We start from the raw sequence: 25,457 nt of genomic DNA on the forward strand, positions 1-25,457 counted from the left end.
TAGATTTACGGTGAATGGACCTGGCTAATACTGTGAAATGGAATGGAGAATGGTGGAAACATTGCAAACTTTTATGTGAAAAGTAAGCTGGTTCGTCAAAGAGTTGGCAACCCAGTCACAGATTCTTATATCAATCAAGTGGAGTGTCTAGTTTAAAGGGTAATTACTTTATTGACGTCATTACATAGTTATAACAGGCGGTGTGTAAGCAATATCACAGAAGAAGACAGGTGTGTAGATCTAATACAAGCAGAGGTGCGTTCTTTGTAAATATCATTTACACGATAAAAGTTAGGTTGTAAAAATAAATACTGCACTAAAATGACATTCAAATATTAGATTGTAGCAAAATAATTTACATGTTTAAATCATTGGATTCTAAGTGCAGGTATAAGGTCCAAAGAGGTTTCAAGGGTGTGTATGGTTAGCTATAGTTTATTGAAGGAGTGAATGAGAAGAGATAAACAATGATTTTCCTTGATTAAGTTGTCGGTCTATCACAGGTAACGTGATCTTTTGACTGAAGTTAGATAAAGCGAGGTAATAAAGTATACATTACCTCGCTTTATCTAAGGTTAGAAATTTGACGAAAATAAACCTACATGAGCCTTAGTCTGAAGTTGTCACGTAAGACCAGATCTGAGGTTGCAGTTCCAGATCTAACTTATTGTTTTTTTAAAATTTTATCTCTAACCAATGTGATGTATAGAGCTGCTTTACAAATGGCTTAGTCATATATTCATGTAACTAAGTCATATATTCATTTACAAATGGCTAAGTCATATGTTCATGTAACTTGACATGACAACAGGAATCAATTTAGAACTATAAAACAAGCCTTACAACAGTGGACACATTCAGGTGAATCCTGAGCCTTGGTCATATCATTTATCTATATTTCTAAACGCATTGTTCTCTAAATGCATACAACGCGTGACTCATGTTACTGTAGACACATAAACTAGGGGTACACCTTGGTTTTAGTAGGAACCGAGCACTCTTAGCCGGTGTATACAAACAAATCTTAGCCGGTGTTTATATATATTCTTTCTTTCTTTACTTGTTTCAATCATTTGACTGCGGCCATGCTGGAGCACCGCCTTTAGTCGAGCAGATGAACCCCAGGACTTATTCCTTGTAAACCTAGTACTTATCCTATCGGTATCTTTTGCCTAATCGCTAAGTTACCGAGATGTAAACATACCAGCATCGGTTGTCACACACCCACACACGCACATACATACATACGTACATACATACATACATACGTACGTACGTACATACATACATACATACATACATGCATACATATACGACGGGCTACTTTCAGTCTACCAAATCCACTCACAAGGCTTTGGTCGGTCCGAAGCTATAGTAGAAGACACTTGCACGGGACCATCTGGTTGGTAAGCAAGCTACTTACCACACAGCCAATCATGCGCCTTTATACATATATATATATATATATATATACATATGAACTTATAACCAGTCACCTAAAGATCATATGTACATGATCCCGTAGGCCGCTGGATATTCACATAAATTATTTATATTCCTTTAATAGAAAATCAATTATTTTATAATGGTAATCCTTATTTAATTGTAATTATTTTATCAAAACGCTTTTAACGAAATCCTTTTTCGACTGAGTTTAATTTTGCTCAGAAAGACACCAGCAGAATGAAGGTTTCTACATTGTTGCAAGCATCTAGTGAATACTGACAGACTGTGTGTCGAAAAAATATACACCAGCGACATCTACATAAAGAAAGCGCGCATAAGAACTTGTATAGGATAGTTTAATCTTCTTGAAATAGCAGCCAGTCTCCCTCAGATCACTATCTAGCATCTTAAAAAAGGAAGAACGTATAAATCATTGTAGACATAGATATATTCTGTTGGTCTGTTCAATTAGGGCTTGTGTAAGACACCAACAATAATATAAAGATCCATAATAAAGACCAAACGGCCTTACACGTCAGATTATAGTAATGGTGGTAGTAGTGGGGAAAAACGGCTGAAACGAATACATTTGTTTCGAGAATTATTGGAGAAATGTTTGCAGTGAGACAACGTCTAGAAAAGATTGATCAGGTTTTGGTTAGGAGTCTAGTTGTTTTTAAAAGGTTAACAAATTGGAATAATTGTATCAATCATATTAAACTTCATTTACCATTGAAATTGTAGACTGTAGAAACTTTCATTTCGTTGGTTTCTTTCTGATCCAAATTAAACTCAGTTCAGAAATGATTTCGGTAACAGCGTTTTCATCAAATATTTATAATTAAGTAATAATTACCACAAAATAATAAATTTTCTGTTTAAGGAATATAAAAGATTTACGTGAAAATAGTTCATCCAAGATAACATTATATATGTAAGGACGACCGTGCGAACTCAAAAAGAAGAAATGGTGACGAATGGAAAAACAGAGGACTCCTTTTATTTAAACGCGTCACACGGTCGAACACAAAATTATATATCAAAGATGATATACATAAATATGTTATACTACGATAACATAGATGACCAGTAATGAAAGACCACAACCGTATAAGATGAATAACAGAAGTATTTATTATGGCGTAAAAATGTATGTGTATGTAAGAGTGTGAATGCGACATATAAGAACATAATCAAAGACAGGCCGTCGTACAAAGAAAAGTATGTATGTGAGTGATACATGTATGTGTATGTGAGATATTACAGCAGATAGAAAGAGTCAGTAACCGTGAGCATTTATACCAGTTCTGAGTACACTATAGGAAAAGTCTGTATGTGAAAGTAGTTGAGGCTGTGAGTGTGGCAGAGCGATCACTAGTTGTGATGTTGTGGCTTCCATGCCGGGCCGTGATTCTTGTTATACAGATGTTCGTCGCTGGCTGAAATCTCTTGTCTGTTTATTATCGTGGTGAAGCTAAGTCACCTAACAGAATCGAAGAGAGAGATGTGCCGCGGTGGTTTAGTTTGGTGTACATAGTAAGTCGTGTTGACGCTGGTGGAGATTGATGCTGGTTAGTAGTAATCGTAGAATCGTGTTGGTCATGACGATGGTGCTGGTTAGTAGTCGTAGACTCATGTTGCTGATGTGGCGGCGTAGTTGGTGGTCATCGTTGGACGAAGCTGTTGATGTGTCGCTGGCTGCCGCTGCTGCTGCTGTCGTGTGGTACACGGAACAGATCTCAAAGAGAAACTGAACCGAGACCAATTTGGCCGCCGAGTTAAAGCTATTTATAACAAACTATCGGCTCCCGAAGGCTTCAGAAAAATACTCTATCACGTGACCTTATTAAGGGCTGTCATTGGTCAGTTTGCGTTCTGGCGGGAACGGTTCGAAGAAGTTGCCGCTTCGAATATTAATCAGTTACGTGATGACAAGGAGATGGGCTCTCCGCTACGCTCGCTCTTGTTTATATTTAAATGAGAAGAATGGCGATAATAGTTTTGTATCTAATGGCGATAGGTAGTTTCACTACATATATAATTTCATATGAAAATATACACACACACGTTCATGCAAGCAAATATAGAAAGACAGGCGGGCAGGCAGATAGATAGATAGATAGATGGATAGATAGATAGATAGATAGATAGATAGATAGGGCAAGAGAGAAACAGCTTGAATAAATCACAAATTTGCAAGAAATGTTAACTCAGCTTAATTGGTGAAGCTTTAGATACAGGGAAGAAAAACTTGCAGATAATTCTAATTTAGTACAGATGTTTCGGTTCGTTAATTAGGGAAGTAGTCCCAAAATATAAGCCACTTTGATCCAATTTCCTCGGTGCGACCATGTCTCTCTCCTGTGTTAAGCTACACGTATTATGATACACAACAATTAACTGGAAATACAACAACCACAAAAGAGCAACACAGCAGGCCTCAGTGCATTCGCGAAAATTGCAAATAATAAATATTAATGGTGACTACAGATATATATATGTGTGTGTATGTGTTTGATTGTGTGTGCGCGCGCGGTGTGATTACAAGCTAGTGTGAAGCTAGTGTGAGTGTGTGATGGCTGGGGTATGTGAACGTGTGCCTGTGTGCATACATATGTATGTATGTGTATGCGTGTATGTGTCTAGGTATACATGCGCAATAGATAAAGTACACTTGAGACAAACGTATCATTATTTTTGTCATAAATGTCCGAGTGGAAGAAACGAAAGGAATTTGACTTGGGCGAAATGAGTTTTTGTGAAATAATCTACATCTTCCTCTTAGCCGCAACCGCGATGCACTTCCATACGTACCCTGCTCAGTTTTATGTTTGTGTGTTTCTGTCAATGACAAAAATTTAGTTGAGTTGTCTTCGTCCTTTATAAAGGAACTGAAGCCTTCAAAATACTGCATCTGATATGGTCTACTCTTCAACACAATAGCACCGGCGAACAAAGACTACCTTGCGTTGTGCAACAATAGTAGAGACAAGTGGAACGTGCCAGTATGTTTCTCCATATGAGGAAGACTAAGTATACGACCATTAAGAGGATGAAAGCTACCTGCCCATTTGCTACTTCGATGGCCCACCACTCAAAGAGGTTATTGACTCCAAGCACTTTGGTTCTCTATGTTGCTGGCAGTAAGAACGACATCCTGACACACAAGGGTAAATCTAGAGTACGTATAACAAGTTTCACAACATAATCTGGCATTCAAGTATTCTACAGTCAGCAAATTGGTCTTCTTCGAGCGTGTGTAGAAAGTATTCTTCTCTACGGTGCTAATATCTGGTCTATAGAAAAAAAATCTTAAAATTCACACTGGTGGTATATAGAACAGGCTTCACGCGAAGGTGGATAACATCTTTTGGTACGAACACAAAGCAGAAGAGGAAATCTATGGGTACATAGTAGCCATCTGTTGTTAATAAAGTATTGATATAGAGATAAGTCACGTGTCCCTTATTTGCTTGCTGATTTCTCTCTCTCCTCCTCCCCTCTCTCTTTCTCGCTTTCTTCCTCCCCCCTCTCTCTGTCACACAGTAGGAATGCGTGATGGTAAAATTTATGACTGTGCTGAAAGAGGTGGATTAAATTGATAAATAGATTGGCGTGAAATTAGGGAGAATAAGTGGGGAAGGATTTGGAAAAGATAACCAGGAAGTGAGACGGTTAGTCAGACGAATGGACAGTGAGATATAGAGGTGAGTGGAATAAGGAGCGAAGGAAGAAAAGATAGCACGAGTAAGAAAGGAGAGGTGGCAAGATGAAAGATAGAGCTTTACAGTAGAAACGGAGAAAATTAGAAAAGTGACGGGACAAAATAACACAGGACTGTGGTCTCTGCTCATGTCATTCCTGTAGGTATTGACATACAAAGGGTTAAAGAGGAACATTAATGGCACCAGTTTCGCTGGTCTAAGGAGTGCGTGCGAAAGCGATGGGCACTGCAAACCCTACAAGTAAAAATAAAATTTGTGAACACAAGCATTTGTTCTCGCCCATGTAAAAGGCTTTGAGAATTTAGGTTTCATTTTCAAATTGCAATTTCAGTTTCTAAGTTTCCTTTCATGTTTATAGATTCAAGGAAGTTTTTCAAGTTGAAATCTATATTTTAACACAGAATTGCTAGCAACAATCTGATTATATAACACAACACTTGTACATATGATGAAACAGGGAGAAAATTCTCTGAATGTGTAACCTTGATGAATACACACTGTTTAAAACTTATAGAATGGATACCCGTATATATTGGGTTGTTCAAAGGTCGGAGTCTGGCAGTAATTTCCATTGAACTTAATCCTTTTCGGCAATTGTTTGGTCAAGTGGGAGCCGGGCAGACGAGTTCAGATTATATTAAGAAAGAAAGACAAGATGTCTATACTACTACTACTACTACTACTACTACTACTACTACTACTACTACTACTACTACTACTATCAAAAAGGTCCTTGCGGTGGAGTGACAGAGATGGTAGAGAGTTACAGCTTAGAGCTGACTCACACCGGAATGTTTCCTTACGGTTACTTAGGCAGAGATAATACTTGATTCGCTGGTTAGTTTCATCACTCTACCTTCTCTGCTACACAACCATTTTGTCTCTTTCTCTGCTTTCCATAACACGGTCACAAACTCTTTGTCCACTCTTCTCTCAGTGTCACAACTATTTTCTTCATCTTATTACCGTGACAACTACTTTTTGTGCTTCACCTCTATATAAGCTAAATTTACTCTATTCCTACCTAATTACAATAATCATATAAATGGAATTTATATATCGGTTACAACATTAGTAAACCATTTTTAGAATTATTGTTAAGAATGTAGCAACACGCACGCACACACTCACACACACACACACACACACACACACTCACACACACACACACACACACACACACACACACACACATATACGACGGGCTTCTTCCAGTTTCCGTCTACTAAATCCACTCACAAGGCCTTGCTCGACCCGAGGCTATAGTAGAAGACACTTGCCCAAGGTGCCATGCAGCGGGACTGAACTCGCAACTATGTAGTCGGGAAGCAAGTTTCTTAGCACACAGCCTATATATATATATAACGTTTTGTTTATTTGAAATATTTGTGTTACATGACCTTTGACCAAGTTCGAGAACAGAAGAGTTGATCTAGGTCAGTTGACAGAAAAACAACATTCAATTGAATATATTTCTATGTTTATTTATCACAGAAGAGATAATGGTTACTTCACTGGAAAGTTGAAATTCTTGTACAATAATTCCTCTCACCTCAGTATTTGAACCATATGAAAACAACACACACACACACACACACACACACACACACACACACACACACACACACACACACACACACACACACACATACACACATTCATACTTAAGGTATGACTTGAGAAAGTTACATAACACTCTACACATATTATCTAGTGCAGAACTCACTACTTGTGACAGAGTATATTAGCACGTATATGCGTATATATATGTGCCAGTGCGTGAACGCCCGTGTTATTTGCATGAAAAGCTAACAGTTTACTTTTCCGACTATGGGATTGATAATTGTTTAGAATCTGTTCATCTAACAAACGTGGATCGCCCAAATGCAAACGAAACTGAGTAGACTATCAGCATTTAAGATTATAAACATATCTACCCATCTCTATCAGCGTATTGAAATCTACATCAGGTAATATTTGCATGATGTGAAATATATTTAATATAATACTGTACACCTCTTACATTACGTCCCCGCTACCACAGTTATTTACAACTTGGGTATACACCTGGTAGTACGCCGATTAAAGCACTTTCACTTTCCGTGGCGATAAATACAGAATCTCATGAATTCTATATTCCGTTTCTCTCCTTTGTTATATATATATATATACACACACACAAGTATATACAATTGCGACGCGGAAGGTTTTTATAAGACATTTAAAAACACACAAAAACCGTTAGATTCACTTCAACGATCTCGAATCAGGTCACCTGCATACGATCTCAGAACAAGTCTCTTGCTATGCAAGTACATCTCTTGCTATGCAAGTACATCTCTTGCATATATATATACAGTAATTCCTCGCCATAACGCGGTTTACTTATCGCGGTTTATTTTTTAAGCTTACGTCAATTCCTCTGTGGTGCTATTTTGCATTTATAATAAAATAAGTATATACAAATAATAATAATAATAATAATAATAATAATAATAATAATAATAATAATAATAATAATAATAATAATAAAAAACGCCCGGATGCAGTACCAAGCAGTGGCTCTCATAGCTTCTTATCTTGACTGATTGGAAGTGTTATCATGTACATTGTCTTGGTATAAAAGATGGGCTATAGCAAATATACTGCTTAATACCACAGATTTGCTTGTCAGATGTTTGACCTTAACCAGTTGAGCATGTCCCTTGGTGACTGACGATATGTGCATCTCTGTTCTATGTTAGCCTCGTCTGAGCATACTAATCACTGTGATAGGTTTGGTCAGTATTTCCTTTGGACTATATGCCATTAATTTGGACACTATATCAGAAGAACTGGCGGGAATATAAGACTGCCAAAGTAGTAGAAAATTAAGACATCACTGTTCTTTGGGACTTTAGAATTCAAACTGATCCAGCTATTCAGGTCAGTAGATCAGATATCGTGGTAAAAATATCATATTGACAAAATATGTGTGATCATAGATGTCTCAATCTCAGCAGACTGCAACACTTCTGTGAAGACATTTAAAAAGTTAAGTATGTACAAAGATCTGAGATGGAGGATTCAAAAATGTGACATCTAAGAACAACTGTGCCTGTGAAGCCTTAGAGATAATACCAAATGATACTCTTAAACACTATGAACAAATACTAGGAAAACCAAAAGTATCAAAACTACAAAAGGTTTTATTTTCCTAGGTGCTGCCCACATCCTAAAAAGGAAAAACACTGCCAGTCTGAGAATATCTGCATGTTTTAAACTCTTTCACTATCGCAAGTATTACAGCAAGGGGCTTTAAACAAGGACATCTTAATTCTCAGCATTTAGTCTCCTTTTCCTGAAATATATTGTTGCTCATAAATAACGGCCAGAGAAAAAGGCCAGCTTGCTGTAATATGAGATCTCTGGGCGAGATTTAGAACAGCTCGTATAAGACAAAGCAACAGCGAGAACAATAACACACACACACACACACACACACACACACACACACACACACACACACACACACACACACAACCCTCTTCCTCCTGTTGGACATCAATTATCAAGTTGTTCGATCAACTGAATTATCTAGATCTGAAATAACTTGTAGGCGCTTGAGCATTCGATAAGTGTGTATCCTTAAAGTAAATTTCAAGCAGAATCCGCAAAATATAGTATGCGAAATGCAGTATCTTTTTTGAATTATTCGCACAATCCACCCAAGGAACTTCTAAACGGGTTGTGTCTATATAATTTCACTCACAAGGTATGGGACAATTCGAGGCTACGAAAGATGACATTTGACCAAGATACCCCGATCGAACTTGCGGTCTCGTGTTTATGAAGCGAACTTCTGAACCATTACACCATACTGTACTCACACACACACACACATACACACACACACACACACACACACACATACACACGCACGCACGCACGCACATAGAGACACATGCACGCGCGCACACAGACACTTACACACGCGCACGAATAAAGATGCGTGTAATCGTGTGTGTGAGTGTGTGCGCGTGTGTGAGCGTGTATGTATGTAGATATATGTGTGTCTGACTCTGTGTGTGTGAGTGACTATCTAAGTTTGGTAATATAAACTCAATACGTAAAGCAGAATTTAAACATATTAATCTGTTAGCTGTAAAGCTTAATAAGTGATTCGAGGGCTCGGATTTCGTACGTGACATATATCAAATTCGATAAGTACTGTTGCACGAAAGTCTAGGCCCCCGAGTCAATTATGTAGCTTTATAGTTGATAAATAAGTAACATATGAATGTGTATGTGTGTGTGTGTATTTAATGACTGAAAGGCATGGAAAGAGAGAAAAGGAGAGAAAGAGAGAAATCTGTGTGCGTGTCTGTGTGGGCGGAAGACAAGAATGTTGTGAGTCATTACATAGACACGGGAGTACGGTACTCATTAGAGGTTGCTATATATAATTCAGAACAATTAATTTTATCAACATCAAACACATCTGCTCACTCATCATTCCCTCGCTAAACATTACAGCCAATCACATTTTTAACAGGATTCTTCAGGAATATACCCACAACCCCAATACACTCTTCGATTAATTAAAATCAGAATATTAGCCTCATTAATCACATAGTACTGCTAATCTCCACCTTTAGAAGATCCACGGTCACATGTCCGATATACATACATACATACATACAAATACACACACACACACATACATACATAAATACATACATACACACACATGTATATATACGTGTGTATATACATATGTATTGTATATAATACATACAAGTGTGAGTATAAAATATACTTATATATAATTGTGTATATACATATACATGCAAATGATATACATATATATCTACAGACACACAGACACATACATACACCCACATATATCAGCAAATTGATTATATATCAATATATATCAATAAATAAATAAATAAATAAATTTATATCTATCAATATATATCAATATATATATATATGTATATATATATATATCTGCTGTTAATTGTTTTATTGTGGTTATCCATCTGTATATTATGTACACACCCACCTAAGTTGAGATAGCGTTTGAAACAATTTTCAAATTCACGTGCGTTGAATCCTGAATGTTTGTAAAGGTCACCGTTGCTGTACTTTGAGTTTTATATAGCAATAGAACTTGCCAAGTGTTGTAAAATCACGTGTGAAGGTTAACTCAATTATTTAGGTGTCTTTCATGTTTTCACAATGAACTATTTACCTCAAGCCACAGCGCTTTGTCCTTGGCTGACTTCCACTGCAGGCGTTAAGCAATATAACATTTATTTAAATCTTGACTATACTATATTACTGGAATTTTGCGCGCTTATCCGATAACATTCACTGCTTGTCTACAACGAAAGATATATATATATATATATATATATATATATATATATATATATATATACACACATATACATACATTCATGCATATATATATATATATATATATATATATACACACACACACACACACACACACACACACACACACACACACACACATATATATATATATACATAGACATGTGTGTGTGTGTGCACCGTTACATAATAAATATAATTATACACTCAGACACACATACACACACATATGTAGAACGCATCAGCCATATCTTTCTAGCAAGTACCACACATACACTTTCACACACACATACAACATATTTGGAATGTTTGTTACTCAGTTTAAGATTTAATAGCTGAATAGATGGAGTTACTGTCTGTCTTCTCAGTAGATTGTCACCGAAACTTGCCCAGATAAATAGTTGAAGCTTATTTTTTTTTGTATCGTTTGTATATATATATATATTTTTATTTACGAAAACAAATTCAACAATTCGACGTAACTTCGTGTGCGACATATTTATACATGCTAGCACACACACTTACACACACACACGCACACCCACACACACACACACACACACACACACACACACACACACACACACACACACACACACACACACACACACAAAATACTTTTTACAAGAAGGGTGTTTCGGCCTGGTTACTTTTCATCGGACAGTCTGATGAAGGCTAACCAGACCGAAACATAGAAGACACTATCAACATTGCTCTTATAACAGAATAATCAATATCTACTCTAAAAAAACTTATCGAGTAACGCTTCAGTTTAATTCAAAATAGTTTTTATTATAAATCGAGATAAAAACAAACGTTAATGCACACACACACACACACACACACACACACACACACACACACACACACACACACACACACACACACACACACACAAACTGGAACAAAAACGCAATAGAGAACAATAAAACATCCGGACAGATAGACGATACAAGCAGGAGAGGAAAAACAACAATTATAGGGACAGGTAAAAAAAATGACAGGTCATTCGTGGCTTTCTTTCGTCAGTCAAGTTACCAGATGTCCCTACAGTTTCGGGCAGTTACACTTGAGACTGTTATGCAATACATTCTACCAATGAAATCTCCACCTGATTAAGAAGGCAAAAACATCCGGTTCCAAGTTTCCTTATCTCTCACACATTGTACCTCAGATATAGTTGGTGGATTTAGATAATCGTTTGTTTATTTATCTGTTTTACGCAATATTACCTCGGTCATTGTACCTTATGAGATGGTAGAACGAAGAAATAGGCGGAGGAGTATGTAACAATGAATATGCTATCGATGAAATCCTATTTGTGTCAAAAATTATTTATCGTGCCATATTACCATCAACTCTCGACATGTCATATGACATTTCACACAAACCATTTTTACTTATCTCGTAGAGGAATTTCTTGGACTATCTTTTTCAGATTCATGCGGCACTTTTCTGATTCTGCTTGGGCACAAGACTTGAAGTTTTGAGGATGGGTTAGCCAATTACATAAACACCAGTGCTGAATTGGCTCAACTTATTTTATTGACCACAAAGAGATGAAAACCAAATACTAATCTTTGCGGAATTTAAACTGAAAACATAAAACGAAGAAAAATGACTTTTAGCATTTTGTCTGGATTGCTATTGATTCTGTCACCTCATCGCCTTCATGTCAAAAAGAAAACTTTATAATCCTCTTGTTGGCTAGGCGCTTCAAGCAGCATACCTCAAGAGAAGGAAATAGCTTCACTATTGTTTATACACTGATATTTCTGCGTTGGTGGCGAAAATGATGGTAGTTGCTGTGTTGTTAGTGGCGGCTGCTGTGCTGGGAGTAGGATGGATATTTTTTTAAGCTATGACGGTGAAAGGATATCAGAATGTGGCTAAATCTTGATCAATCTTTCGCCACAAATCGTGTTTGATCTTTTGGTCACACCTACGATCCTAGAACAAATCTCAGATAGCATTCGTCTGAATTAAGGGAAGGCAAATGAATATTGTAGTGGAGAGCAAGAGTCTTAGGTGTCATGTAAGTTGCTTCGGGAACAGTAAAAGGATGTGAAATCCTCTCTTACTACCAATCTCATGACAGCAACAAGAACATTGGAGACAGCATCAGCAACAATTACAACAACGACCACAACTTCGTAGACCATAGCAAAAGCCAAAACAAACTTAATCGGTTTACTTTGTATACTTTATCCCTGTAAATAGCACACACACACACACACACACACACACACACACACACACACACACACACGCACACACACACACTACAACTACACACGCGCATAGATATGACTCTTCATTGATTCTCATGAAAAGTCGAAAGGAAGTTCGAAAGATGATGGGTAATGGGATAAAAGAAAAACGTTAATGACCGCTCGAAAGGTATACACAGATTAACAATAAATAACGCTTTTCAAGAACTACAACGTAATGGGTTTCTGTTAAGTATTGCGCCAGAAGTATTTAGAAAATTATCAGAAAGTTTCTACGATGCTGTAAGACTGTTCCGAGAAAGGATAGTTAATGCAATACTGTAAGGGACTTTTAGAGACTCTCGAAAACCGGCTTAACCAGTTGTCGTATATGTTCAATAAATGTTCTTTTCCATGTCCAGTACTTTACCCCCACGTAGCCATACTAAGACCACACTAAGGGAATTCTGGTAATCTAGGATCCCTTTCATTATTCAGTGGTATAATACAATATATGTTTTAGAGGATGTCGATATTTTGACGTTCATGCTTTTCCACGTGTTTCAAAAAGATCTCGAACTTGTGCTTTTGCGTTAGAAACGTTTGTGTCCTGAGTTCAAATCCCGCAGAGGCCGACTTTATTTTTTATCAGCGTTTTGTAGCCGATAAAATAAGCACTGAGGTATATTCATCCGACCATCTAGTGCTATTCGGAGCAATCATATGTATATTTTTGGCACAATTCAACAAATTTATTTCAATTATAAAGACTGTGAGATTATGTAGGATTAATGCCTTCTGGCTGGAATATATTGACTTCAATCGAGAAACACTGATATTTGTGCAAGACGACAAAGGTTCGGGTATTTAGGTCTGGTATTCCTTGTCCTGCTATATTATTCTGAGACTTGGACGCTTTCCGGAGTCCTTAGGAGCTGTCTGAAGTCCTTTGGTAGCAGGACGCTTCGCTGGATTATGGGTTACCATTATTCGGATTTCGTATCTGACCAACAACTTTACTCAGAAACTGGAATGCGACCTGTTACTTGTATGATTCTGAAGTACCAGCTCAGACTATTTAGCCATGTTGCTCGATTTCCCGAATTTGACTCTGTTTGCCGTGTTCACTTCACTGAAGATCCGGCTGCCTTGCAATTGGGCATACCCTAACACCTGATCTAACCTGAGAAACACAAGAAATGTGTTTCCCATCGAGATATATATGGAAAATATTTGGTAAAATGATTTCTGTGACAGACCACAGAGGCTGATGATGGGCTGTAACTAATTGTTTCTAGTTTCTCTTGGTTATACGAGTGAGAGACAAATCTGCCCCTAGATCAGACACCAATCTCTTAGAGGTAACTTTTACAGAAGTTCTGGTACATAGGCACATAAACCAAAGGGTAGGTGTTCTGTTTTCTGTTGCAATGAAAAACTTGCAGAATTTTTGGACCTTTAAAAGGTACAGCGGCTGTTCAATAGCCTCCCATCGAGGCATTAGATACTCCACTGATTGTGTTACACTATACCCAGACTCTGATTCATCCATACACAAATTCATTGTATTACTGATTACCCAATCCGCCTACCCATAGACTATTAGTGTTAGTTGAGTTTATTATTTCTTATCTGGTGAATGTTTGGTAAACAATGACTTTCAGAGCTGATCAATTCAATTAACGGGGAAACAATGAAATGTTTTGTCACAAACAACCTTTATCTTACACTCTCACCTTGATAATGAATCTCGTTGAGAAACTACTACTCATTCTATTTCGATTGAAAAAACACTTACAATATTACCACCACCCCACACACACACTACACTACACACACACACACACACACACACACACACACACACACACACACACACACACACACGCTCAAATATACAAACACACAGAGGTAAATGATCTTTCAACCACTCCATATTGATAGAGATATTCACGTGATCCGGAAAATTCTCAGAAGTTGACCCATAATAAATGTAACGTCAAACAAAGAAAGAGATAGATAGATAGAGAGAGAGAGAAAGAGAGAGAGAGAGAGAGAGAGAGAGAGAGAGAGAGAGAGAGAGAGAGAGAGAGAGAGAGAGAGAGAGAGAGAGAGAGATAAGCCGATCAATTGGATAGAAGAAAGAAAGTAGACCAACCGAATTTTCAAATTCAGCCCAACCTTTTATCTAATCAATCGGTAACTGTATACTACAGTATGGTAGATTTCAGTTAGAGGTAAATGTGTGGCACTGAACGATAGCATGTTGTAATATAGTAATTAAGTGTTGTTGTTGACCTCTAAATCGTCTCTAATCGGATAGACCTATGATCCCAGTGCAATCTAATACGGACCACTCCGTTTTTCAGACATCGTATTTAGAACTAAATTACCAATGAGTTTCCCCTAAACAGGAGTAGAATTAACTAACAAAAAGTATTAAAGTCAGAGAAAGTTTGCTGTCTTCGAGGATTCTTGTCATCGAACGAAGGATATCTCAAGTACTTCATAAATCATAATGAATTAAAATTAATTATTGTTATTAGTTTCTTTTATTTATCAATTAATCATTTAACTCATGACTTTCATATCTAATTACATGTGATTTATTAGTGACGGTCATATCTATCTATTAATTGGAAGTGTTAAGGTTGTGAGCAGCCAGAATCATTAGATTGTGGGGACATAATGGCTGTCTTCAAGACAGCTGCGTTCTTGAATTGCTGTTCACGGTATTCTTGCTGCTGTTGTAACAGCTGCTGCTGCAACTGTTGTTGTTGATTCACAGCGGAAGTTAGTAGTTCTTCCATTTTGACACTCCTACCTTGTTACCACTGTTATAACGACACCATTATACAGTGGGAAGTATCCTCATCGCCACTGATATGACGTACGACTTCTCATCGTCACTGTTATGTCTGAACTGTTATACTATCAAACGTTCTCTTATTACTCTCCAACTGTGTATCTTCAACAAGCACGCCACGATATCTCTATTCAATAATTCCTACGACCTGTACACTATGACTGCACATATGACACTCTAATTTCTTTATTTGGCAACTAAGGGCCCAACATAGAGGGGACAATACAAAGACAGACAAAACATTTAAATGTGCATTTTCCCTTTTCTTTTTTTACAAAATTATAGTTCAATACATTCGTTTAAAAATTTTGATTATTACAAGTAACGATGTTTAAAAATGTAATTTATCAGGGCTCATAGGCCCACCACCGTTGACCAACGTTTCCTTTTTTCCGTTAAGGGCGGCTGAGCTTAGCCGGGTCCATCCATTCCTAACTTTCTCTCTACGTTTATCCATCTTTTCCGAAACATGCTATGCAACAGGTATCTCCTTTCCAACAGGATCTTACTTTTTAGTTGATGGTTAAAATAATTAACTATACCCCGGCCAGAAATGAAGGCACCTGTCACAATTCCTTTTCCGTGCGTCTTCCGCACCATATCTTTCAATATGGCTAAGATGCAGAAAAAACTGTCTTTTCCTTCCCTGTTAAGGGAAGAGTGCGGAACAATCTTGATAATTGATTCAGCCGACACCTGTATTCGTCTTTTCGGTGACAACAGTTGTTCAACATAGGTTATCAATCCCTTTAACTCCACCCACTCCACGAAGGCGTACAGAACAGTTTCACTGTTCCACCGCACCTCGAGCATGTCGGCGAGATGGCACTACCGTGCCATGACAACCTCTCTCGAACAAGTAAAGCCAATCGATAGCAAAACCAGGCCAGGGATTTCTGGTAATTATCCAGACACCCCAGCCCGAAAGTCCTCCTGAACAGGTTGACCAAACTCATTTCTATCGAAGCCAAGCCCAGAGTCTCCCCCAGGACATCGTCGGACATGTATTCCACTAACCCGTTATAAAAGACCCCTAGCATCTTAACAGGACCTTCTGTCCAACGTCCCAAAGATCTGCTCGAAAACTTAGGACACTTTCTTTCACGAAACAAAGTTTGAAGTTGAATCAACAACATACAACCAATACGAGCTCTAAGTGCCTTCACAGTTTATGTTTTGTGAGAGGTGGAGTCTTAATTTTTCGTGCAAGTCTTAGTTTCTGACAAACATTTTTCCCAGTTTAAGGGCGTTCCTTTAAATGTCAGAAATCTCTCAACACATTTAGTTTCACGTTTTTCTGAAGCATTTCCCTTCTTCTCTTTCGATACAGTATCAACGACTTCTACTTTTTCGTAGTTACCTAGTTAGAAAAATATTACTAACACCCATATTACAGAGCAATGGATTGACAAAATCGTTAGTGTCGGTCAAAATGTTCTTTGTGTTGTAGTTTCAAATCTCGCCGTCAAAATAAAGCTTCAATCAACGACTCGCCTCAGACAAATCTTTGCCCAACCGTGGGTCACTTACGACAAGGAAAGTGACACACAGTTTGGCATGCATTGTTTTCACATCAATATCATTCATCAGTAACACTTTAAAATATTGTTCAACACAATATACAAACGTCCAATCATTCACTTTCCCGCACACACACATTACAACTCTTTCTCCCTCTCTGAAAGTGGACTTCATGTTTAGAGAACAAAAGCAAGACATCGACAGTCGTATTCCCGGTCACATGTCTTCATCTGTTATGATTTTTTGGCACATGTCAGTAAAACCAACTTTTTGTAATCCCGTGCTCATGTGTCTGTGAGAAAAATCACCTTAACTTCCAAACACGTGCAAAACAAGTCTTATGTGGAGCATAATGATGTAAAAAAAAAAAACACCAGAGATTTCTACACACAAAAAAGACTCGTGTATGTACCAATTACTTTAGATTTATATAAACGTGTATAATCTAGATATAGCAAGATTCAGGTTTGTGAGAAGAAACCAGTTGATAGTGTATGGGAATCTTCTCAGCCATTCTTTCAATAGAATTAAATATTCTCAAGTATTTCCTTGTCCATAGTGTGTCACTTTGAACAAATTCAAATAAGTGCAAGGTCAGAATAACTTTTTGGTAGTTGTGAGTTTTGTTCTTCTATACTCAATGTTCAAATCCTACTGAGGTCGATTTTATAGTCATTCTTCTGGGATCAATAGAAACAACTCTATACATAAAGTAAATTCAGTCGACAAAATCCATTCCCTGCAAACTGGCGACGACAGAAAAAGAAATCACTGTCAAATATTTTTGTTCTCCCCCTTACTGATCCATCGAGCTATTTATCCAGCTTATGAGTTAAAAAAAACACCAAGGTTTTGGCTTTTAAACAGCAGAACTCTGTGGTTATAAACAACCAGCGACGGTGAGTTATGGTAAGTTTTAGTCAAGACCCTATCGTCGAAGAATTTGCTTTGTCCAAAAACATCAGTGGGTGAGGTCACTACCTAAGCACGAGGCAAAGTCTTACAGAAGAATCAAAGTTTATTGATGTACAGCTTTCAATATTCGGATATCAAATATAGCAGGATTATTCGAACTCACAATGGAATAGTAAACTTTCTACTTCCTATTTCACAACACTTTACGCACGCACGTACGCACACGCACACACACCCACTCACAAACATATACACACATCTTCAAACGTACATATATACAAGCAGGTGCACATAAGTAGGTGCAGTACGGCCTAATGCTTATGAAGTTAGTTCGCTTCGAATCAAAAGCTAATGTCATTTTCTATTGCCTCCGGTTGACGCACATCGTGTGAGTGAACTGGGAAGACGGAAACTGTAATGAAGCACGTCGGAGGATTGTTCCTTTGATCCAGAAGGTAGAGTCATGACAAACATTATATCCTGCTGATTCTGCACGAGAATTAGGTGACGGGTATACGTGCCTGTAGAAAACTCAACCATTCAGAGCAACTTAATTCAGTCGATAGAACAACTTAATCTTCATTGCCGAAGGACTGACATACATCAGCACCACATACACAAGCACACGCACAACCACACATGCACGCAGACACAGACACACACACACACACACACACACACACACACACACACACACACACACACACACACACACACACACACACACTGACACGCACGCATGTGATACTTCATTGCATCTCCGGGAGTTAACTCCCCATCGCTATAAATTGGTTAACCCCAACATACTAAAATGTTTAGACCTTACAGACTAAAACTTGATTATATTCAAAGTTATTGTTCCTTTCTTTGCTATATCTTTTCTAAACTTAACTTCAAATGAGACCAAATAAGTTCAAAAATCAAACGTTACTGTTGAGTTCAAAATTAATGATTGTCCCTATAGGTATTGTTCTGTGAAGTGCATTCTAAGATACAGTCAGTTATCTAAGCCGGAGCTAAATTTAAACTTGATCTGCTGACAGAGAAGCGTTTACTTTTACTTGTATGTGTGTGTTTCTTCTGCAAATAGCTGTCGCATTTGTCGTTTACAGTTGGTTCTGTGACGACATTAAATTTAGTGTTTGTTCATTGTTATTTATAGCTGACTTTGTTGCTGACTGCAACTGAAACAAATTCATTAATCGCCCTGGGAACTACAACGCCAGTGTTAATCGATAGGAAGCCAACACGTGTTCTCTGAAAGGAAACCTCGTTAATGTAGGTCATTGAACAAATGAATATTAATCAGTGGAGACTCATATCTATAAAACAGCTATAGCCGACTTCATAAATTTGAATTGTTTTATTTTTTGAGACAAACCCACGACTTCTACAAGGATCAGGAGTCAGTAACCAGTGGCCATTAGAAGCTCTGTTTTTTTTGTTCTTTCTTTTTCCCGGGTGCAAATATATATCAATTTGAGGGTGTATTTAAATTTTAGTAGATGTGCAGGTGTCGATTAGGCGCATAAAACATTTATTTATGAATAAATTTATGGGTAGATACAATTAGTTCTTTGTTGGTAATCCAACACCGTCATTGATTCGATTCGTTTTCAGTTCAGTTTAATCAGCGATTTTTCATCAATTTTTAACTTCATGCCTTGCCACTCTTGATTGTTTTTCTAACTTAATTTATTGCATTTTAGTGCATTTTTTTATTCAAATAACTTCTAATCAACCTACCAACACCAAAAATGGAATACTTTCTGAGCTGGAACCCTTGCTTCTCCCAAAGACTTTTGCGCTTATTTTCCCACATCTTTTGTTTTTCGTTTTGGATCCTTTTCGTTTGCTTTTTAAATAAACAGTTTAGTAATCGAAAATACGAACCGAATCGAAATAGATTTGCTCCGACTAATATTATTGCTGGGTTAAAAATTAATTTAACTATTGTCTCAAAATTGCTAGTTATCCTCTTTATTTCATTGCCCTTTGAGTTTTCCTTGTATGTCGCCACTGTCATTGTTTTGTTCCCAACTTTGATACACCATAAATCCTAAATTTCTAAATTTTATTTTAGAATTTATGGGTGCAACTGTCTTTGAAGACTTATATTGTCGTTGAATGCTCGAAATGAGGAGTAGATAGACAGCCGACAACTGATGAAAGGTCCTTTCTCTGTGTTTACTTATCCTGTTTTCCATTTTTTCTCGTTGTTTACGTATTTCACGTTATTTGCCCCGTTGGTACCATCCTGCACCCATATATGAATGAATATATATATATATATATATATATATATATATATATATATATAATACATTATTATACATACATACATATATATATATATATATATATATATATATATATATATATATATATATATATATATATATATATATATATATATATATATTATATTATATATATATTATATATGTATAAATATTATTTATTATATATATATATATATATATATTATATATTACATTATTTATCATATATATATTATTTATTATATATATATATACATATATTATTCATCATATATATTATATATTATCTATTATATATATATATATATTATTTATTATATATATATTATATATTATATATATATATTATATTATTACATATATTATATATATACATACACACACAAATGATTAAATACTGATTTATTGTCTTTATTTTTTTAACACGATGTTGGTTAAATTATCGATCACCCATCTATGAGTCAGGCTGTACTGGGTTACAGGGTACAGGTAGCAGCCACAACTTACCCAGTATTTATAAATGATGTAAAATAAAGATATTTCCACGAAATCATAATGATTGCAAGGAAAGGTTCTAATTTCTGGTTTCCATGATGGTTGAATACATGTGCGATATGTCTTAACCTCATTAGGTCAATAGTGGGATCTTTTTTAAAACGGGGGCCACATTTTTCATTAACGAAACACTTTGAAACTTGGAACACTGGTACAATGTGTCATATAAAACATCTTTTTCTCTTAGTCTTCTTAAAAAAAAAAAGAAATCCAGAAGTTATTCCATGTTAAAGTTGTCGTATTTCTGTAATTTCAACCAATCACTGACGTCCATTCAGCCGATATACATTAAGTGCCGACTACATAAACAAACGATTCTGAAACAATTAACCCTAACCCTAACCCTAACCCTAACCCTAACCCTAACCCTAACCCTAACCCTAACACTAACCCTAACCCTAGGGTTAGGGTTAGGGTTAGGGTTAGGGTTAAAGCAAATTTAAAATGAAAAAAGCAAATAAAACGAAGGTATGGAGATTAAATACGCTTTACACCAAAGGAGTAAATGTAAACAACTGAATACTTGTCAGTGATTGGTTGAAATTATCGAAATAAGACAATTTTTTACATGAAATAAATTCGAATACAAAAATATTTTTCTGTTCTATAACACAAAATAGATAAGTATACGAAGTTTGAAAGTCTTTCGGTACCAAAAACACTACGTAAAACATTAATGAAAAATGTGGCCCCCGTTTTAAAATAGATCCCAATAGTGTACTATAGAGAGATTTTCACATAGGAAGAGCTGAATTCATCACTGTCAGACAATGAGATCCTCGTTTGTTCCACAGTGGTGATGCTGCTGCGCACTGCATTTTTTGCAGCCAGGTGAAATGTGATACTATTGTGGTAACTACCTGCAGCTACGTTGACTTACGATCCTGGTAGATGGACAGGACTGTTGAGAGTTAAACGTGTGGTTGCTTTTAACCTAGTGTTGTTAATTATACAGCACTGCACTACCTCTTTACTACTTGATCCGTTGATAGTAATGTTTTGATCTCTGAAACAATATCATAATGAAACTATATTACATTGTAGTAATTACCTACAGCCAAGAGTTGAAACTGTGATGTTATATAAATAGATATACTTTTACTAACCGTTACTGGCTTTGTGATAATCCGAATTACTTAATTAATCCAATCTTAATGATGTTCGATATTTACTTTCGGCCGATTATTTCTCCGGTATTGATTTTTGACACCAATTACTTCCTTGATTCTGTTTTGACCTTTACGATGGCTCCAGCAGCCGATATAGAGTCTGTTTAGTCATGAAGTCACAGCTCTTCTCGTCTCAAATGAACTTAGTTCATATATCACAATGCAGTGTGTGGCAGACAGCATTGGTATTCAGTACACGTCAGTTTCTACACCAACGTAGCTACTATAGGTTTTAATGCATAAAACCTCAGAGATGACCTTTTGTCTGTGTTTGGATCGTTATGTAAACCTCAGTAGACGATGAAAAGCTGAATTATTAAAACATCAGAAAAAATTTCCTTCGGTATTCAGTTACATTCCTGTAAGTTCCGCGTTCAAATCACGCCACAGTTGACTTAATCTTTCAGCTTTCTGTGGTCTATAAAATAACAACCAGTCAAATATTGGCTTAGATTGAATTTTGAATTCACTATATCTTCCCCAGAGAAGCTGTAATTTTTAGTGATAAAATCTGAGATTAGGGTTCAATTTCCGACTGATGCAAGTTTAAGACCGGTGGAAATAGGAGGCACAACAGAAAATAGAGAGGAAGCACAAAGTAGAGTTAGTAGTTATAATGTGTACGTGCTGTTGTTCTTCGGTCTTGGGTCGACACCGATGCAACGGGTGAATGATCAAATGCATTCCAGTCTGTTTTCAAAGACAAGTATAGTGCAGACTGCATAATCCGATGTGTAATTTGAGAGAGAGAGAGAGAGAGAGAGGAGAGAGAGAGAGAGAGAGACTGGGATGTTATATCTAGCGAAGTGATCATGTAGAGGTTCCCTTAATCAAAGAAAGTTGATATAAATGCTAGCAACTCAGTCAGTCTCACGTATGAAGAAAATATTTTCAGGGAAGTAAGAATGACCCAAGTCGCAGGAACACACACACACACACACACACACACACACACACACACACACATACATATATATATATATATATATATATATATATATATATATATATATATATATATATATACATATATAGATACATAGATAGATAAATACTATATACATGTGCATACATATGTATGTTGATATATATATATATATATATATATATATATATATATATATATATATATGTATATATATATATATATAAATATATATATATATATATATATATATATATATATATATATATATATATATATATATATATATATATATATATATATATATATATATATATACATGTGTGTGTGTGTGTGTGTGTGTGTGTGTGTGTGTGTGTATGTGTGTACCTACTGTTTTCTCCATGCCACCCGAAACTTACTAAATACAATATTCTATTGATCTATCTAGAAGAATCCGAACAATTGTTTCCAATCTGGATGCTCACAATAAAAAACTCTTTGAAATAAAACAGGTGCTAATGGAAAGAACGTATCCGTCGACTCAAATAGAGAACGGAATGGAATGCATCAAAGCAATAGATATTGAAGAATTAAGAAAAGCCAAAAACACTCCAGATACACTTAAAACTCTGTCTTTAATTACAGGACATAACCCAAGAAACACGAAGACATTCAGCAGTATCCAACAGAACATACCGTTATTGAGTCAGAACCAAGGAATGAAAAAGCTACCTGAATCCTACAAAATAATCAAATGCAAAAGTCAACCAATGTCCTTAAAAGCTACTTACCAAGACGAAACTACCAACTACGGACTCAACTCCAACAGTTATAATGTATGACCGATCCAGTGGTGGTACTTGTGAGAGCCATATTGAGGACACAACTTATAAATTTAAATTATGGCAAGTTTTTACTATGGAAAACCATTTTACCTGTTCTTCAAAAGATTCAGTTTATCCCATCAAATGCAAAGATGAAATTGGACAAAACCTACTTTAATAATACGATTAAATATTCATAGTCAACAAATACGGGATCCCAAAACAAGACAAATTCTACTTAGTGAAAATTTAGACACATACACGAAAACCAAATCTCCCAATTTTTTTGTCTTCCCACTCGGTCAGTGTGCAGACGATACGCGAGATCAAACAAGAATTAAAAAGGAAAGTTCGTTTATTAAAAATACAAGTCGCAGCTGAACAGGCTATAAAAAAAAGCCATCAGCAATGCACAATTTTCCTTTTCCTGTGAATCAATTACTGAAGAATGTCTACTTAGGTTCCTTCTTAAGAAAACCAAAATTCATGAAGCAGCTATCGTCTATCTTATTTACCTCACATCTAATTATCACATTCGTCCCACATCTTGTTAACAAAGAAGGGATACCTTTCGACATGTTCAATGGTTGAAAACTAGCACTAATTGATAACGCTATTCTTCGACAGAATAATAAGCAATAATTATCTATAACACTTTTATGTAAACAATTATTATATCAGTTATTCATATCTCTCTTTTCTAACTGTTAAATGACATTAAACGGAGAAAAGCTTTTATGTGACCTTCTCGCTCGAGTGTCACATGAGCGTAATACACGAACGTTGACCAATGTATTTGTACGTTAACGGATAACATTCATAGTCACATTCCAGCCTTTTTTTTAAACAAACTAATTTTGTAACAACGACCAGAATAGACATATTTTGTGACACAACTCCATACGCTGCACATTTTTGAAAATCTAATGTGGAACTGGTCTACTGTATTCTTCTATCTTAAAATATAATTAAATTCTAATTAATTTAAAACATAATCTGAGCATTCTCAACTTCATTTTTTTCTATTCCTCCACTTGTTTGGATTAATAACAATTTGTCTCTCTTTCTCTTTCTCTCTGTTTCTGTCTGTCTCTGTCTGTCTGTCTGTCCTCTCTCTCTCTCGCTATATATATATATATATATATATATATATATATATATATATATATATATATATATATATATATATATATATATATATATATATATATATATATATATAGGCATGTATATAAATACCAGTATACATATTTCGTTCCTACGTACGAGTCATCATTGCAGTTAATTGGAAATCAGCATTGAATGTTCGAAGTAGAATTGGAAGCCAAACCGCGACGGATCATCAAGGGAAGACTGTATTACTATAGCACTCTATTACAAAGATCAAATAGCCAAGTATTTCTTTTATCCTTCTCAATTGAAATTTTACTGCTGGCGGTAGTAGAGCTACATCGGTGGTGCAACCGGAGTTCGCATCTCATAGAAGTTTGATATTCCAGAGCTTTCAGCACACCGTTCATCTCAATGCTACCAAAAGCTTTTCCGTAGTCGACGGAAGCAGCAGAGCCATTGACTGAAGAGGTAGCGTGAACGTCAACGGTAAGCTACTGAACACACCTCCGATTCAGAGATGACATCGTACCTATCGCCGAAAC

The sequence above is a fragment of the Octopus bimaculoides genome, chromosome 12 (assembly GCF_046866305.1).
Source record: "Octopus bimaculoides isolate indiv1 chromosome 12, ASM4686630v1, whole genome shotgun sequence".
Taxonomy (NCBI): Eukaryota; Metazoa; Mollusca; class Cephalopoda; order Octopoda; family Octopodidae; genus Octopus; species Octopus bimaculoides.